Source organism: Nyctereutes procyonoides, unplaced genomic scaffold, assembly GCF_905146905.1.
Source record: "Nyctereutes procyonoides isolate TBG_1078 unplaced genomic scaffold, NYPRO_anot_genome, whole genome shotgun sequence".
Taxonomy (NCBI): Eukaryota; Metazoa; Chordata; class Mammalia; order Carnivora; family Canidae; genus Nyctereutes; species Nyctereutes procyonoides.
Window position 1 is genome coordinate 996,490 of NW_026575132.1, and position 4,807 is coordinate 1,001,296.

Consider the following 4,807-nt stretch of genomic DNA (forward strand, 5'->3'; position numbering starts at 1 on the left):
ATTTGTTTATTCATGAGGGACAGAGATTGAGAGGCAGGGACGTAGGCAGGCTCCCCGTGGGGCCCGAAGCGCCTGGACCCTGTGAGCCCCCCAGGCATCCCTAGAACTCCTGGACTCTTTACCTCTGTGCTCTCAAACTGTGTTCCAAAGCGTTCTGGGGTTCAGCAGGGAGGCCCCAGAGGACGCCGCAGAGGTGAGGAAGAAGCTTCCTTTAGCTCTGCGTCTTTTATTTATATGTTAGAGCTGATAGAAGAATATTTCCTTAAAGATCCCATTCAAGGGATCCCTGGGTGGCACAGCGGTTTGGCGCCTGCCTTTGGCCCAGGGCCCGATAATGGAGACCCAGGATTGAATCCCACGTCGGGCTCCCGGTGCATGGAGCCTGCTTCTCCCTCTGCCTATGTCTCTGCCTCTCTCTCTCTCTCTGTGTGTGTGTGACTATCATAAATAAATAAAAATTAAAAAAAAAAGATCCCATTCAAAACATAAAAGTTAGAGCCACACTAGGCGGTACCGATTCTGTCTTTAATGAAATGCAGCGGCACGTGACTTCTCAGGAGCTCCTGGAGAAGGGGACAAGCAAGACAGGTGTTGCATCCCCCCCAACCCCTGGCCTAGCCGATGGTAGTTTAAATTCCTGCTCTAGGAACCTATAAATCATTCTAGAATTACCTCGAAATAGGCAAAATCTCAGGTATAGAATCTGAGAATATCCAGGCCTGTCCCTTAAGAAATAGCAGAGTCATGTCTTATGATGTTCACTAGCTTCTTTAATGTGATCAGCGTGTCCTAACGAGAACCCACTTCCACTCCGATGTCTCAACAGAAGAGGCCTTCCTGGAGGGCCCCTCTGCAGAGAGAAGGTCTGGGCTGCGTTTAGGGGGGGCCCAGAAACTAATCATGACGTGGACATGCCAAGAGACAGGAAGGACCCCCGGCCCTTGCAACGTGGGGCGCCCTTACCACCACCAGGACTGAGGGGTCAAGAGGAGGAGATCTGACCTGCAGAGCTTGCTTAGAGGTGCAACTGGGAAAAGAAGGGGGAATAAGTACCCCAGCCTTTCTCCTCTTCCCCCTCCAACCTACGGTTGGTATCACCACTGGTCAATCCCACCTGCAGCTCGCTGGCAAAGAGCCAGGAGAAATTAGTTCTGCCTTCGGAGAGACAAGAATCCAGCCGAGAAGGATAGAAAATGGACCTGGCAGGGAGCTAGTGGAGAATAACCAACCCCCAGCCCCCGGGGGCTCAGAGGCTGAGCTTATTACAGAAGAATGCACACCCGCCATAGGAAGCACACGCGGAACAGGAGGCCAGGCCTCTAGCCCTCACCCGCCCCCCACGACCACCAAAGGCATCTTAGTGTATTTACACCTTTCCGGACCTTTTCCTTGGCCAGGTACACAGGATTGTGTTGTATTTGGGACAGAGAGCGAGAGTGAGCGGGAAAGAGTGCGCGGGGGGGGGGGGGGGCAGAGGGAGACTTGGCCCCCCCTGAGCGGGGAGCCCAGGACACTCAGTTGACTGAGCCACCCAGACGCCCCTAGATACGGTTTTCTTAACCGTATTTTTCCATGTGATAAACCACCTGTACTGTGCCATGCAGGAAATATCATTCTGTAACTTTTTAAAACATTTGAGACTTTTAAAATGCTCATTTCCTCGTATCCAATGTTACCAACTTCTATCCTTGGACGCTTGAATGCTCTCTTCGGGCCTCGGCCAATGCACCGGGACGAACCTTCTGGTCGCCTCTCCGCACACATCACTGCCCTCCCGCCAACTTCAGGCTGCAGCCGCCTCCCCGCAGCCCTCAAGCTAATACCTCTCGGGTGTGTAAAGGGTTTTAAAAACAAAAGTACACACGCAAGAAGAAAAGCGGCAGAGAGTGTGTGGCTTGCAAAACCCCCGGTATTTACTAGCCAGGCTTCTTACAGAGAACGCCTGTCAATTCCCGTATTATGAATATTCACAGAAATGCAGTTTTTGAGTCAAAGGGTGTGAACATTTTTGAGGCTTTTACTGCATTTGGGCCAAACTACCCTCCAGAAACACTGAAGCAATTTATGTCCTGCCCAGGACTGAGCTTGGTCGTCTGCGATGCATCCTGCCTCCGGCCTCCGGGCCCAACCCGCGGCTGTAGTCTCCGTCCACCTGCTGCTTGCCCGTTGCTGTCAGTTTTCACTTCCCTTAAAAATATGTTTGGCCGTTTACATTTTTCTGTCATGGCTTAACTAATTTACATTTTTGGCCATTTATTAACAGGATATTTATAGTTTCCTTGTAAGACCTCTTTTTTTTAAAAAAAGATTTTATTTATTTATTCATGAGAGACCCAGAGAGAGAGGCAGAGACACAGGCAGAGGGAGAAGCAGGCTCCCTGCAGGGAACCCGATGCGGGACTCGATCCCGGGACCCCGGGGTCCCGTTCTGGGCTGGAGGCAGAGCTAAACTGCTGAGCCCCCTGGGGCTGCCCAAGACCCCTGTTTTAAAAACTGTTGTGCTCCTATGTATATTGCAATTTTTTTGATAGTTTTTACTTGTTTTTAATGTTATGAGTGTTTTTGATGAAAGAAATGAAAAATTCTATAGCCAAGTCTGTCTGTCACTTTTCCTTTGTAATTTTGCCCTTTGTTCCAAGCTTACTTTCAGATTAAAAGCAATGCGGTTATATTTTCTCCTTGAACTCTTAAGACTTTTCTTTAAGACTTTATTTATTTGAGATAGAGCGGGAGAGTGCTGGAGCGCTTGGGCCCACACAGGCAGTGGAGGGCCGTCGGGAAGAGCCCATGTGGGGTTCCATCCCCAACCGGAGACCCTGACCGGAGCCCAGTGCAGACCCTCAACCACTGACCTGACTATGACGCTCAGGAGCCCCTAACTTTTAAGACTTATAAAAAATTCAAATCTTTTAATCTTTCTCAAATTTAACATCTGAGAAAGGCTTTTAAAGCATGAGTAGGTAATAGGATGGGAGTCCTGAAGTCATACGGCTGGGTTCAAATTTGGCCTTACCACGTGCCACACGTTTAAACGAACAGCCTAACTTCTTAAAGTCGGTTTTGTTCTTTATTAGGGAGATGACAGTAAGGCCCTCAGGGTGCCCGCGAGAAGGAGCAGCTGTAAACCTGGGGCATCGGCAGAGGGCCCTTGGCTGTGACTACTGGGCTGGAGTCCTCGACCAAGGGACCTGAGCTCTCTAACCTAGAGACCGCAGGAGGAAATGGGAGCAGAGAGAGGCAGTCTGGGACATGTAAGGTTCTTTTTTTTTTTTTTTAATAAAGATTTATTTAGTTGAGAAAGAGACAAAACAGGGAGAGTGAGAGGGGGAAGCAAAGGCCCGCTGGGCGGGGAGCCGAGGTGGCTCCATCCCCGGACCCCAGACCCTGACCCGGGGCTTCCCAGGGGCTGCGGTGTTCAGCCCCTCCCCCCTGCACCGGGTCGTGCTCGGCCTCCTGCTGCGGTGCTTGCTCCTGCTCCGGACGGGCGGGGGCAGCCTTGTGGACAGGCCTGGAAGGTACAGCGAAGAAGCTGCACAGCTCCCCCACGTCCCGCCATGGAGGGGGTGACAGGTGCACTGCCGTGGGGTCCCCGCGCTGCAGGCGGAGGGCCCGGACCAGGGGGGCGCAGGGCGCTCGCAGACCTCCGCTCCTCTCCCGACCCAGACGCCGCCTGTGGGGGACACTGGGCGCCACAGCCCAGAGGGTGTTAGAGACCCGCGGCCCCCCACGTGACCCCGCCGGGCGCCCGGGGACATCACGGGCTGGAACTGCGACCGGCGCACCTGACGCTTCTGCCCGCGGGACAAGACCCGGTCCACCCGCAGGAAGTCTTCACCGCCGCGGGGTCGCCCGCAGGCCCTTAGTCCCCAGAGGGTGACGATGGGGGACCCTCGAGACTACGTGGGGCGGCCACACGGAAGGCCAAGGAGCCGCAGAGGAGGGGGTAGGAGGAGGGGGTGGGGGTGGGGGGAGTAGGGGGAAGGGAGAGGGGAGGAAGGGGTGGGAGAGAGGAGGGGTGGGCGGAGGGGGGAGGGTAAGAGGGGGTGGGGTTGGGTGGGGTAGGAGGAGGTAGGAGGGGAGGGGGTGTTAGGAGGAGGTAGGGGGAGTTAGGAGGGGTACGGGGTGGAAGGTTAGGGGGGTTAGGGGGGGTTAGGAGAGGGTAGGAGGGGGTAGAGGGGGGTTAGGAGGGGGTGGAAGGGGGTAGGGGGTTTAGGAGGGGTTAGGGTTAGGAGGGGGGGTGGGGGGGAGGAGGCCCAGGAGGCCCAGGACCTTGGCTGCCCGGCGCCCCGCCCCCAGGCAGCACCTGTGACTTCGCGGCCGCCGGCCCCGCGTGGGTGCCCTGGCCTGGCCGCCCGGGAGCAGCCGAGGGGGGACCACGGCCAGGGCCAAGCGACCGGGAGCGCGACCGCCGCCGGGGTCGCCTTGCCCTGGGCCGCCTCCGCGGAGCCCCGTTGCCACCCCTCCCGCCGCATCCTCCACCTCCTCCTCCTCCCCCTCCCCCGCCCCTTCCGCTTCTGGAGGGAAAGGCCGCGGCCTCCCCGGCGCCGCATCCCGGCCGGGCGCGCAGGAGGGCTCTCTCCTTCCGCGGCCTCCACCCCCTGCCCCGCGGCCTCCAGCCCTCCCCGCCGCAACCCCCTGCCCTCCCTGCGGCCTGCCCCCTCCCCCCGGAGCCCCTCTGCCCGTCCCCCCGCCCCGCTCCTCGGCATCCCCTCTCCTCCTCCCCCCCTCCCGAGGCCTCCCCCTCCCCGCGGCCTTCCTGACTCCCCTCCCCGAGGACTCCCCTCCCCTCCCTTACCCCCTCCCCGCG